Raw genomic sequence first — 15,081 nt, forward strand, 5'->3', positions numbered from 1 at the left:
ATGGGAGAATCTGACTGGTAGTCACTGCAAGGTTTAAATGCCAGCAGCTTTTCTTGTCCTGACAAAATGTACAGAGCTGAAATTTAATTACAACTGGCTTAGACACATTTTTAGTTTGCTTCTATCCACCTAGAACACATACTCTGTTCAAAGTAAACATGTTTAGTCACTGAATAATATGAAGTAGAAAAGTTTGCACTGTAATAAACGGAGATACATTTCAAAACAATTTTGATTACTATCTCTGAACCTGGCTGCAACCAGCTGGCTAAAAGTGGCATTATTGGGATGGAAATAGCGTGGTGTTTCATTGCAAGAAAGTAAACATATTCTACCAGATACTAGAACAGGAGTTGAAATCCACCCAAGAAAACCATTTGCATTACTGGTTTGCATTATTCTGCCTTAACGTTTTGACACCCAGTTTAAACATTAAGCTGCCAGTACAATGCCTCTTTTTTTAAACCAGTGCAATTTCTTGGGGCAAAATATGATAGGGCTGCCCAGATTTCCTGTCCACTCGTTTCTCCCAAGGGAAAAAAAAAAAAGGGGGGGGAGACATCAGTTTAATTTTGATTTGTCCAGCAAAGAGATCAAAGCATTACACATCTCCAATGGAGGTTTACAAAGCCTCATTGTGCAAACATCCTGGGCCTGATGCCTCAGGATGCACTGAAGCAAATCCCTTCTGATGGCAGCCAGGACTAATTTGTTCAATACAAAAATTTACACCTTGAAGGGAAGTCGATAACTTGGAAGTGCCACTTGATTGAAAATTATTAAAACGTACAGCTTGAATTTTTAGGCTGATCTCAACCACATGTTGCTGGAAATGCTTCACACGCATATTCTGTTGCCTATATACTAAATATCGTGTTCAGCTCTAGGCTCCTCCTACCCTGGTGTTATAAATTCTTTGGGTGAAGGAGCATTTTCAACAAATACGTACAACGCCTAAAAAAAAAAAAAAGACTCCAGAACCACTATTAGATCACTGAGTCCTGTAAAACTGCAAAGCATCAAATAATTTTTAACATAGCTGAAACACCTTTCTAGATCTGTGCTTTGTAAGATTGCAATTTCTGCTCAGTCTCTTCTATTTCTTTTCTCATCCAACTGTGCAGATGAGCTTGTTCAGGGTTTATTGTTTGTTGCCTTCCACAGAACTAAAAGAAAGAGAGAGGAAACAGAAATGACACAACCCGTATAAATTAGTTTTAAAACCTTCAGTGGTAGGCCTGATGTCTGCAACTACTTCAATTCATTGAAAAAAAATGGTTTTTTTATATATACATATGGTTTTGATTGGAGAGTGTCCCTTTAAGCAAGCTTTGCTGATTCAGACTATCTCCATACCATTGCCAAAAAAAAATAGGGCGTTCCTGAGTTATGCTCCGACTTAAAAAGATTTACACAGGGAATCCTCAAACCTAGAAACAACACTAAGAAGCACATTGTCATCTTTGCTGGAAGACTGGTGTCAAAGACTATAGGCAAAAAGACTGCTTGAGAAACACCCTGTGTCAGACTGTACTTCTACAACCGAAACTTTGCACCTTCTGGGCTGCAAATCAAAACTGGATCTGTTGCATAACACAGGTATTAAAGATAATGGCCTCTAACAGTGCATGACACGTCAGTCTAAGCAGCACAGGCAATGCCTTGATCCATCCACCCATCTGCGCTCCTGGGAGTTTGTGCTGGGATGGAATGTCCATATCCCTGATTTGCTACATTTTGATTTGCAAGTCAAGGTCATGAAGTAAAGGACCAGAATCCCTGTCGCCAACGTGTGGGCTGCAGGCTTTTGTGCAGGCATCTTAACACACCAAAAAAGGCCTCAATTGGAAAATAAAAAGATTGAACTGTCTGAAAGATGCTTTATATCTTCAGGTGCTTCAGCACGTTGAACTGAGCAACATGGATGACATTTGTTTTTAACCTGCATAAAGCAGTTTTGTACATACACTCTAATTAAAAATGTTGTGTTGCAGTGTATTCTCCCACCTGAGGTATCACCAACCAGGTTAAATAAAAAATAACGAAAACTGCATTGTAATAAATGCCATAACATAAATAATGCAAGGAAGAGTCCCTGCCCCAGAAACCTTGCAATTTAGGACATGAACAAAGAATCCTTAAGGGATCGTACCAAACCTACCTAACATTCCTGACTTGACATTTACATTGTGCTGTACCTCAGTTCATACTTTCAAGGCCAGAAGAATTCACGTTGTTCTGGTGGGCACTGCTCAAGGCTGCTGTGGATCTGGCTGTTCACAAGGCAATGAGCCTTCCTATCAGGCATTATCAGGACATTTAAGACAGGTATTGAAAAAATACCTTAATCAGAACACTGTGAGTGTGTGGGGGTGTCTTACTGCTTTTAACCCGAGTCCTGGTTTAGAACAAAGAAATCTAACTTTAAAAGTCCACTACAGCCAAAAGATAAGGGGAGGGGAGAAGGCGTTTAGATGGAGGAATTACCAAACCAGAATCAAGCAACAAAGAAAGAGCTTTCAGGCTGGGACTCTCTCCCCCTCCTGTGTCCTAAAAGGTCACGTATTCTAACCCAGGGACAGCATCATCCCTTTTACAGGATCTAAGGTGTCCCAACAGCCACTCCTTGCTCTGCTGAAACTGAGCTAAAAGTTAGTTCTGGAATTATATCAATCTCAACATGGTCACCTAAAATTCCAGCAATCTCTCTCCATCCTGAAAAACGTGCAGCCATTGGCATCTGATCTCACAGACTAGGAGGCTTGAGACAACTCTGTGGACACACACTTCACTTTGGAAGGAATAAATGGAGCCCCACTGGATATAAAGCCAATAGGGGACTGTCAAATAAAGTTCTGAAGCCAGATTAACTGATTTAATCCTATCTCCAGCTCTCAAGGGCTGGGTTTGTGCAGTTGCAGCGTGCTGTACTCGGGTCACTTTTATTTCTTGTAGGTGCCATATCCCCCACCAAGTCAGTCCTGACACTATTTAGATTCTCATTACCTTTCTTTTGTCAGGTCAAATTTCAAGATTAAAAAAAAAAGAAAGAAAGAAAGAAAGAAAGAGAAGCTATTCAATTATCTGTCAGATAGAACAGCTTTTTTTTCCCCTATTATTTTCCCTTTTTACAATGAAAGGAATAGACCACTAAGTGGAAAAACACCATTTTGGCCTATGAATCATCCCCGATAAAACTGCAGATGCATGAACCCAGTCACAATAGTAATACAGTAAGAGAGAACAAATAAATTGCAGCAACTTTCCAAAAGGCACCTTAGATGAGGCACAACGAGTTTAAATTGAATTTTGAGATACAAGGCTCAAATGGACTCGGGTTACAACACCCACACTCTGTCAATGGATGTTGCTGAACATGAAGAGCCAGCGCTTGTAAAAATTATGTTTCAGTCATTAAGAGAAGTGTTAATTACCAGCTGAACTGAAGACCACTCAGATAAGCAAAACATCCCCTGCCAAAGCCCTCATGACAACATTCTTTAATTTCTAAAACCCAAGATGTGATAACAGCAGGAAGAGATGGAAGGAAAAAAAGAAAAGATTCATCCACTTTTCATCATCTTTAAATAAGAATTCCTTTGCTTGATTTAAAATTAACTGAGAAGTATGACCTTTTCATCAACTTCTGCAAAGAGAAAGGAGGCCATAAATTTATTTGTACTTCATGTATACAGAAGCACTTAGCTTTTAATTGAAATGATGAGTTGGCTTCTCAGTAACTGAAAGATTTCAGGTAACAGCTTATAAAATCAAGCAATATTACCAGAAAAGTGATTATAATTTAAATTACAAATCACTTTTAAAGGAAGAGATGTAGCTCACCGGAAAAAACACCACAGGTCTACAATTTTAGAATTTTTAGGTATATAATTTTATAGCTCTTAAAAAAAAACCAAACCGAACCACCCCCACACACAAAACCCCACCAAACTGACACCTTACTCTGATAATTACTTCCATTAATGCTTTGAAGAAGTACTTCCACAGATCTTTCAGATGAACCAGGCAAAGAAGCACCTTCAAGATCCAAGTTTTGGTTAAAATTTCACATTTAAGGAAAGACTGGAAGTGACACTTAGTGCCACAGTCTAGTTCACAAGGTGGTGTTGGACTCAACCTCAGAGGCCTTTTCCAACTTAATTGATTCTGTGAAAATTTAAAAAAAAAAATCAAAAACTAAACTCACAAAAAGGATAATGTAATTTCACATGACTGGAAAAAAAATCTGTCGTATCTTGTACTCTTATTTTCTCCTGTAAAGAAAACAGTTCCATTTAAAAACAAGAGAATGACAACACACAGCAAACATTCTGACACTAAAGCTACAAAGGGATGGAGCCAGCTCCCTAAAACTGCATAATGGAACTGTTAACACAGCAATACAAATCCCTCTGCCACTTCTACCTGTGAATATCAAAACCTGGTTTCCTGTTTTCACAGTAACCACCGCATTGCTCAGCACCTGAATCACGGAAAACTGCTCACTGTATAAATCGTTGGATGATCCAAAATTACCTGAACCACTAACTACCTGTGCGTTTTTGCACATAATTTCACATCAATTCAATAGATGTTTTTAGCATGTCAAATATCTAAGTGAGCTGCACTTAGATCTCTGTTTCCACAATATTAATCTTCAGCTGTTCTACTGTAGGGTTATTCTAAATTACAGTGAGCAGTGCCTTTTCAAGGATAAATTAGAAATGAAAGCGGGATGAGATCAGGGAAGATTACAGGGCACTGTTTACAAACTGAGCATAACTAAATCAAAGATATATAAATCAGAGTATGTATTTCTTGGTAGATTGATTCAGTTGATTTAGTTTTGAAAACTAAAGTGTCACAGGCATCATTTAAAAAAACAATCCCCAGCAATAAAGATCACTTTTTTTTTCAGAAGTAACTTGCTTCATGCCAATTCACAGCTGCTCATGGAAAGTAGTTTTCACCTCATGTGCTTTAAAATACAAAAAACATTTACAAAATAATACCTGCTTGTACAACAAAGAATTACTGCAAGGATATACTTTTGATTTTCCCCATATCTGGAAATGAAATTCTGTTACACGAGGCTTTTAGTGCACCACAGGAAAGCTGTAAGGAACAAACATACAGGAATCTGCACAAAACAAACAAACAAAAATCTTTAAAAATAAGAAAAACAAAACTTTATGGGAAAAAAAAAGGGAAAAATCCCTCCCTAAAAAACCCTGAATAAATCAACTGGTAGACTGTCACTGTAGCCAAGAACCAACACATTATCTTTTTTCTGAGGCTGCAAGTCAGTGAAAGAATCAGCACTGAAAATGAAGATGCAGCAGAGAAATTATTAAGTTTTTATACTTGATCTGGACTACCAGAGAAAGGTCTAAGTGAGCTGTGATTCCTCTCTCCACACAGGGACCACAATTTCGCAGAACAGCCTTCATTAGTAAGAATTCTCCTAAATGAACCCAACCAGAGCAGCAGAACTGAAGACCTTCCACACACACCGAACAAAAACATGCAATAGGAACAACACTCAACATTTCTCCCCAGTAATGATCACACGGAGAGACAAAAATCAAGAAGCAGAAGACTGACACTGCTGGTTCCTTTTCCCGTCCATCCGAGCCTCTCTCCATCTTCACTGCCTGCTCGATCCAGAAAAGTGTGTGACCATCAGTAACAGCCAAGGCCACAAGAGACACTTGGGGCACTCTCCCCTACGCACACAATCCCTACATCCATCCACAAAAGCACCAATACAGGTTACTGAGTCCACCAGCACTACACCAACTTTTTAACTTTCCCTGGAGCAAGCCCAGTAAAGTATCATCTCCTTCTTCCAAGGTGTCAGTCGTCATTAATTCCACAGGGCAAGAGATGGAATCGCTTCCCTAATAGCACTGCCAATACTTTCATTACCTGATGCAAAGACTAATTTAAGTAATTTTCTTGTATGAAGACACACAGTTATAAACTATTTTTCTATGACTTTTCTATGCTTATGCTCTCATTAGGATATCTCAAAGGAGACTATTTTATCAATGTCTGTTGACCAGGCTTGGCATATAAGCCAATTACAGCACTTTCTCAGTTTGTAAAGAAAAAGAAGTTAAAAAAAAAAATTAAAAGTGCACAAGGCCAAACATACATAATACTTTAGGAACCATCCAAGTAGAAAAAGGTTTGCTTGAGGTTAGCAAAATCATACCCATGATATCTGAATGCAGGGAAACAACAATCTGTACAACTAAAAAAACTTTGCCCTCATTGTTCTGACCTGAGCCAAGGTCTTCTGAGAAGCTATTTCTCTTCTCTGCCACCTGCTACAGTCACAGGTCCTCAAAAAGCTACCGTGTTGTATTTCACAGCCAAAACTCAGGGCATCAGCAAAAAGAACAGCCAGACTCTGATACATATTGCCAGATTTGAAGGACTTGGGGGAAAAATAAATAAATCACTGTATCAGTTCAGTTGCAGCAGAGACATTCCAGGACCGCCAGTCCTCCCCCAGGGGAAATGTAGATGTACAGCAGGGGCTACTTCTCCCAGCCTCAGAGGAAGCAGAGGAGCCTGGCAGGGTCTCAGAGCCTCAGCTGTTGTGCCTGGAGAATATGGCAACACCACCCCCGGGACACGGAGCAGCAGCTGAATCCCCTCCCCGCTCCGCCTGCCCTATTTGAGCCCTCAATCATCCTCCCAGGTCACATCTCTCCCCGCCGCCCCCTGAAGCCCCCACCTTCTGCTCCAGCCTGGGAATTCACCAATCACAGCAGATAAGCACATCATGTGAGGGATGGCAGACACGCTGAGGGGAATTTCCAAGAGCTTCCCTGCACCTGCAGCATCCACGGATACAGGAGATTTCCGATGTGAAAACAACAAGCCGGGCAGGGATGCCAAAGTGTTCACATTCCCTGCAACTCCCAGCTCTTATGCCAGACTGCAGCACCTCATTTGCAATCTGCTCTGATATACCTGCAATCACATTCCATCTTTCCTTGTCATTTAATGTATGCCAATTATTCCTAGGCATATTTTGCTAGGGAAGCAGCACACAAATAACACAGACTGAAAGACCAGAAAGCAATAATTACTCAGTCTATTCTTTGCTGATGTCAGACATGCAGCGCAGCTCTCCAAATCCACCAGAGCTCCCAATTAATCTGCACTAATCCTCAAGAACTATATCTGAAAAACAAATAGTAAAATCAAATCATCCAACAGCCCCTGTCCGCCTTGCAGTCAAGGTTTAGCAGAAATACACAGTCCATTTCATCAGCACACCATGCCACCCAACCTCTCCTTTAACAGAGTTATGCTTCCTTGTCATCCCTGCAAACAAACCTACTGGGAATTCACCAGCCTCTCCCCCTTCCTTCCTCAGAAGTGCTTTTCCTTCCCTGATCACGGTCCTCGATAGAAAAAATTACATCATTTCATTTTGGTTCAACAGACCATGGTAGCCTTGCCAAAGTAACCACTTATTTCCTACTTCCCAATAAGGCATTCATACTCCATATCAACTCACCCTTTCCTGAGAGGAATTCTGTATAAATTATATAGACATGTCCTTATGTCTACATAACAAACCCCCCCCCAAAAAAAACAAAAAAACCCACAACTTCCATGAAGGTATGAATATTCAAAATTGTTTGGGTCTTTTTGTGTCTGGTTTCAGTTGTTTTTTTTAAGACAGTTTATCCTAATTTGTGTATTTCAAAATAGGCTCTTGCTACAGCTATCAATTCCTTTCCTCCCTGTGTTTCCTTTCAGCAGCTGCAGCAGCAGCAGTACAGATGTCTCATGGCAGAGACGGAGACAAGCATCCTGGATCCAGCACAAATCCTCACTAAGAGGAGAGTAGAGAAGATCTGTGCATGCAACAAGTACAGCACGTACAGCAACAGTGGTAACCAACATCTCCAAAAGCTTAGGAAAGAAAAACAAAAGGCAAATGTGAGAGACATGGCAATTTCAGGCATGGGAAATTAGTACGTTCAAGAAGGAAAAAAATAGGAGCCCACAGAGTTTTAGAATGGCCTAAAAGATCAAGGAGGCAAAAATACCACTTTGGTATCAGAAGTTCTTTCATCCAACTTGTCTTGTTCAAAACCACAGCTTACATCTCATAGAACTTCCTTATTACTTGCTGTTTTCTACAACATCACACTGTTCACAGGATCATGGAAACTCTAGATCACTGGAATCCAAGAGATGCTCCTTATTAACCTTTCAAGTCCTTAATCTTTTTGCCCCCCTTTATTAGTCACTGAGCTCCTGATTCCTTCCAGTCTGCAGGAGTGCCTGTGCTCAAGTTAAATGTAGAAATTGTTAGAAAAGGAAATCTATCTATAACTTCAGGAATAAATAGCTTGCTCTTTAGTATCTTCTTCATACCCATTTCCTCCTTACCAAAGTGCACCCAAACAGTTCTGAATGTGAATATACATTCCTATCTCTCAGCTGGCTTATGGCTAGACTAACTGCAGACATAAATTGCTTTTAGATACCTATTTGAGAAGTGGACAACAATTTTTTTATCTTCATATTACACATAAAAACAACAGAATACAAACACCAAGCCTAGATTAAAACTTTTCAAGTAAGCAGTCTATCGGCACAACAACTGAGAAGGAACAATGTAGGGTATTTAATCTCAACAATCCCTTTTGAACCCAGCATCTGTAAGGTCACACATCTTCTCCTGGTCTTCTAAAATTGCCAACTGCAAGGTTGGCTCACAAAGAAAGTTACAATTTGAGATCCTCAGAGTCAACTGAGTAGAACCAGCTCCTTCAGAAATGAGAGGGCAAAGGCGGGCGGTTACTTCAGCGACACCAATTTCAACAACTCCGCAAACAGACCTTACAACAGAGCACATTCCAAACAGACTGTCTCACCTCATTTGCCTAAAGCTCCCAGGTTTTGTTACCTGTGAAAGAACAAGCTCCTATTCTGAGAAAAGAGCAAGCAAGTCACCCTTAGCTCCCCAAGTGCAGGGCCTCACGGTGGCACAATTACAGCTTCCATATAAAATGGGAAGAAGGCTCGAACTTTAGATGTATGACAGCTGCCAATCACCTACTTAAGTCACATTTTAATCCCTTGCTATTATAAAAAGAAAGGTGAGACACAAGCCATCAGGAATTAGGAGCATTCACTGGTTATTGGGTAGATTTTTCATCAGGGCAGCATGGACCAAATGCAGAAAGTCGGATTACAGGTTCACCTATGAGGTGGTCATGAAACAGGGAAGGACAAGAGCTCCACACCATATCCCTTGTCTTTGTGATCCGTGCTGTCTATTAACAAGGGACAGGATCAAGAGTGAGCTCCACACCAGTAACATGCAATGGAAAAGAATGGGAAGCCACAGAGAGATCAAAGCAACTGCCACAGAAACCTAAACTATGAAAAAGGCAAGTGGCCCCAAAAGCAGGATACCTTGTATTTCTCCGTTTCCATGAGCAGATACACTACACCAAGGCAACCTAACTGCTCCCCAGGAACCAGCTCTCTCCCACAGGAAGACTGCCTGGTCCTTCTTAGAACTCCGAAGGTGAAAAGAAACATTATAACCAAATACAAATACCATTTATCCAAGTCTAGTAACAAGGAAAACAGGACAGCATGACTTCGCACCAGTCTAACGGCCACTCCAGAGGAGAGGAAGAGAAAGGTCTTGTTTCATTCTTCTCCAAAAATCAAGATTCTTTTGCTGTTGCACAGGTACAACTTTACTAAGGACTTCTTGATACGTAGAATTACTTGTAAGGCAATCTGACAAAAGAAACCACAGCACTTCACTACCTTATATAAGCTGATGTTGGTCTCCAGAAGAAGGGGATGTGAGTATCGATTTTCCTCCAAGAGCCCTCAAAGGGAAAACATCAACAGCTCATCATCCAGAAATCCACTGGAGAGGAATCTCCAAAGCCACAGTTGTGCTGCACCATCTATTTCTGTGACTCGCATGAGCTGCTCGGGAGCACCTTGCCCTGAAAACTGCGGATTCCCGGCATTAGCACCTGTGAAAGGGTTCTTCTGCTGCTGTTTCCCATGTTGGGGCACCCTGTTCCAGGCACCTAGATACATTAGCATGCCTTTCTGGAACATGGAACCTACTACTAGGCACAACTAATGAATTCCAGAATGTCTGGGAATCTATCTTCTTGCACAGTTTCACAAGTCTCTTGACCCGTATTTACCAAACTTGCAGAAACCACCACCATAAAAAGATGGGTGAGCACCAATATAACAGATTTTCACAGTTTACTGTTCAAAGAGTGAGACATAAGCAAAGCAAGCTGGTTAATGGCAAAGTACGGTATTTTGTGTGTTTACACCATCGACATCCCATCTATTCAAACCCTCCAGAGGTTGGGTTTGAAGACAAAGTCCAAAAGCTCCTTGGAAGACAAAGTCCAAAAATCACACTCTCATCCTGCAGCAGCAAGGGGACCACAAAACCTGCTCTCATAAAGTCCCACGGAATAAAGTGGATTTGAGCCTTTGATGCCCGCACAGAGGCAATTTTGATGTGGTGCTACACATGAATCTTTCATAAGAATAAGATGTCCTACACAGTATAATCAAAAATCTTCTGAAGAGTTAACAGTCTGGATCATAAGCAGCTCCACTGTGTGCAACTCCTGCAGACATCAAAGAGTCCTCCCCAAACCAGATGTATTACGTATCTTGCAAAATTAGTAAATGAACTCAAGCCATCAACTTTGCAATTTTTGAAGCAGCACAATGCATCTATTTATTAGAGAATGGAACTAAGCCCAGGCTACTGATCCACCATCCTACAAACAATGCTTATGCAACCCTTCGTAATGATTTCCACTAACAACCAACCAGAGAATTTATGATTTGGAAAATTTCACTTCTAAACTAATTTACAATTCCCAAAATCTAATGGGACAGAAGACTGAAACTACAGAGGAAAGCAACCTTCTCTGAAATCAATGAGGTACCAATTTTCATAAGTAGTCACTCTTAGGTAAGATGCCTGCATTAAGTTTTGGTTCTCATAAGTACTCCTCTGTCCCTTTCTCCCTTTCCCCTGGAAAAGGGATTTATTCAATTTTAAGGAAAATATTAAAACGGCAGTTTCAGACTTCAGTCTTCGGCAAATTACAAACAGGAAGGAAGAGCAATTGAGCTATTTAAACCACCAAGGAAACAAACCACTGAACAATGCAAGTAGACCACAAAAAATGACAAGATAAAAAAAAAAAAAAGAAATATAAAACAAGTCCTTTCGGTAAGCACAGAAAAGATATCCCCACAAGTTTTCAAAACAGTATAAGTAAACCTGGTGAAAATAAAGCCATCAGTTCCTACACAGCTGTAACAAACACTTGACAGGCTCTCAGTGTAGCCCCGAGTTCACCATCAGAGCCAGATATTACTGGAACAAACGTCCAAAGTCTGCAACAGAAGTCAGCAGCACATAAGAAGCCCAAACAGCTTGCCATTGTTTTAGAAAAGGTGAAAGCAACACAACCAGTGATTTTGGGTGACACATAACAAAGATGTATTTCCTCTGTCAGTAAGGGAAATTCAAATGAATTCTCCTTCCTGCCCCTTCTGGTCTTTCTTGCTTCACCCTCAAGGTTCTGTCTTCCCTGCACACTAAGAAAAAGCAGAGAGTGAAGGTTATGCATAAATTCATGACAGAAAACACTATTTTAGAACAAAGCTCCTGTGCGTGGGCGCAGGTCTATAAAATAAAAGGCATTGTTACTCTACCAAGTACGTAACCGCAGCCAGCAATCAAACCAGATCTTCACATTTTATTTTGACAGCTACGCGCAGTTATATTTTCACCAGAGGTTTGACTTTCATGTCAATACCTGGTTTTTCGCGATATCATCAAGACATGAATCAAAACTGACATTTGAAGGCACAATTGTGGAAGAGAATTCTCATCCTAGAGATCTGTAATTTATTTTTAATTACTTTATGAAGTTAGGAGTTGCAGAGAGGAATAAATCTGTTCCCAACTCGTATTTAGGAACTGTCTCTGTACAATATAAAATTTCTCAGCTCCATATAACAATAATTATTTTGTGGTTCATGGCAATATTAGGTAGCATTCAGTGAAAACCTGCAAATACTGTTGATATAACACTTTCAGAAGTTGGAGAAATCAACCTCAAGTGAGTATTACCATCAGCCTGCTAAAACTGCCCAGGTAAACTACAGAACACAACCGTCAACACAAAACGTGTTAGCAAAGAATCTGCTCCATACTGTTGCAGAATCAAAAATGCAACATTTTCTCTGGTATCCTTATTAACTCCAATTTATTAAACTGAAAATTCCATGGTGCAGCATCAAGCGAAGTTTGAAAAACACAAACGTTATTTATGTACTGAGAGAGCGCGATTTGCGCTTTACTGAAGATTTATACTGTGTAAGACTTGGATTCTGTGCATCCCCTACCACCAGCCTTTCCTACAGATGCATCCCCACGGACACTTTAACATTATATAAACTCCCCCAGAGACAAAGATTATTCTGTAACTTTCCAAAACCATCTCCCTTTGAGAAAGTGTTACCTAACAAACACACATTATGTACCTCACAAGCGCGTTAGATCCCTGGGTTCCTACTACACGACAGCATGAAAGAGTATTCGTAATTTATTTTGAGACATTAAAAAAGGAAGACAAAGCTGGGTAACTGTAACTGGAAAGGATAAACAGGATTAAGTAACAGGTGTCTGACTGCACATAATTCAAAGCCGTGCATGGAATACGGTGCACAGCCTTGGAATGGCTATGGAATGGAAATGGAAACACAGCTTTTGCACCTTGCTTTGAAAACCACCACTAAAAACGTCTTGTAAATTGTAACCACGCAGACGGAGGCAACAGAAGCACTTGTATTCCCAGAGACCTTTGGATATATACGAAAGAAAACAAACAGTCTTCAAAGGTGAGCCTGCCCTACTCCCAGGGGAAAGAAAAAAGGAGGAAAAAAAAAGAAAAATAAAAAAGGAAGAGAAAAAAAAACAACACCGCAAGAAAGTTATACTTAACTACACAGAAACATTTGTCACACCGCCCAGCACTGACAAAATCCGGATACACTCAGAAACTACGGCAGCGAGGGAGATGAGGGGAAGAAGAATCCAATCGCCCCGGCGCGCGCACACGCACACAAGGATCCACACACGGATCCACACACGGAGCCGCCTCACGGGGAGCACAGGGACATGCGTGTGCACACCCCCGCACACGTATGTCCCTCACGGACACACACGCGCGTCCCCGTCCCACACCGGCACACCGAGCGCGCCCCACACGGATGTGCGCGCCCGTCCATCGCGGCCGGGGGAGCCCAAGGTTACGGCCCGGCGCGGGGGGGGCCGGGCAGCGCCGCTTCCCCCCGGCCAAGGGCGCGAAGCCGCTGACAGACCCCCGTCCCCCCCCGCACCTCCCGCCTCGATGGTCGCCCCGCCGCTCGCGCCGCTCCCGCCGCCCTCACCTCAGGCGCCGAGACTCCTTCTTCTTCCTCCTCTCCCTCCTCCTTCCTCCTCCTCCTCCTCACGCCGTGTCTGTGTCTGTCTCTGTGTGTGTGCGACCCGCCCGCCTCACAGCGGCGGCGGCTCCTCCTTCCCCCCCTCCCTTCCCTTCCCTTCCTTTCCCTCCTCCCCCCGCCGCCGCGCCCGCCTCAACCCCCGCAGCGCGGAGAGAGACGCGGCAGGGACGGGGGAAACCCCACGGCCGCCGCCTGTGCTGGGCGGGCCGGGCCGGGCCGGGCCGGGCCGGGCAGCCGCCGCCGGCTCCCCCCGCCGCCGCGCAGGGCTGCGGGCAGCGCATGGCAAGTGGGCGGCGGGGCCGCGGGCGCGGAGCTCCGCCCGTGCGGCCCCGGGCGCGGCGGCACCGCGGGGCTCCCCCGGCACCCCCCGCCCCGCCCGCGGGTACCGCTCGCGTGTGAGGGGTGCGGGGCGCGCGGGGATGCCCGCGCCGCCGAGCCGCTGTTTACTACAGGTATTGGAAGGGCGAGAAGGAAATCCCCCTTCCTTCTCTTCCCGCACCGTGTGTGCTCCCGGCTCCCGCCAGGCCTGCTGCCTTCCGCGCAGACGGAGGGGAGAATGGGGATGTTGCAGAGGCCGCTGGAAGGTTCCCAAAGTCTCGCAGTCTTCGCCTCAGAATTGCAGCTGGGCTCCTTGAGTGAGCCCTGGAGGAGGCTCAAGCAAGCTGAGATGAGCGCACAGGCGGTCTGGAGTGTGGGATTCCCTCTCCCGGTGTCCTCCGGCCAGCCCTCCCACAGCTCATGAGTGCCTACAAACCACTGCCACGCACTGCCCGTGTAGCACCCCGTGCTCCCCTGGTTGCTGTCATCGCGTGCCGGGTCTCGGTTTTCCCTCATGATTTTACGAGAAATGCTTTCCTCCGCGTCAAGCAAAAAGCGTAAAACACCCACAAAAACAAACACTGCTGCTGAGTTTTATAGCCGAGGCAGGTTCCCCATCCATTTTCCCCTACAGCCTGTCCTCTTGGACTTTGTTAGTGAACTGTGGTGTTTGGACACCTGGGGCCTTGATGGCCGACCACTGGGAAGGGACAGGAGAGGCAGCAGCTACAGCTGAACAAGGTATCTGGGGTGAGCTGAAGAAGCAGTGGAGGAAAATCTAAAATAGTTTCACTGGATAGTCATAATAAGGGCGTTGCATTGCCATGAACTACTCGAGTCAGTAATGTAGTGGCCATATCTTAGGCTGTATTATCCTGTACCACAGTCTGCACAAATCCAGGCTTGGAACAAGACCTCCCCCCCCTCTAACACCAGGTGCTGTACCAGGATATGATAAAAAAATCATTCTGCCTTCAAGAGCTGCCACGAAGAAGTAAGCAAAGGGGTGACTGAGAGCAACAGCAGCGGCGACACGTGATTTCAGGGACAGCCTGTCAGCACAGCAGACCTGCAGTCTGAGGGGTTTCTGTAACTGAGGCAAGTGTCATGTTAAGCAGATGTTCACATTTGCTTATGTCTACTCAATTAGAGATTCCTCATGGGCATGGTGGTAGAGGTAGGTCTTTAGAAATCCACGAA

General features: G+C 43.4%; 1 protein-coding gene across 5 annotated transcripts in view; it reads right to left on the reverse strand.

Moving 5' to 3' along the window:
• Positions 1–13,547, reverse strand: part of PLCB4 (phospholipase C beta 4) — a 187,242-nt gene extending 173,695 nt beyond the window's left edge. For all 5 annotated transcript variants that reach the window (XM_017834556.1, XM_017834554.1, XM_017834555.1 and 2 more), the window contains exon 1: positions 13,510–13,547. The gene's annotated coding sequence lies outside the window, so the exon portion shown is untranslated. The remainder of the gene's footprint in view (positions 1–13,509) is intronic.
• Between the last annotated feature and the right edge of the window lie 1,534 nt (positions 13,548–15,081).

The sequence above is a fragment of the Lepidothrix coronata genome, unplaced genomic scaffold (genome assembly GCF_001604755.1).
Source record: "Lepidothrix coronata isolate B3197 unplaced genomic scaffold, Lepidothrix_coronata-1.0 Scaffold234, whole genome shotgun sequence".
NCBI classification, from domain to species: domain Eukaryota; kingdom Metazoa; phylum Chordata; class Aves; order Passeriformes; family Pipridae; genus Lepidothrix; species Lepidothrix coronata.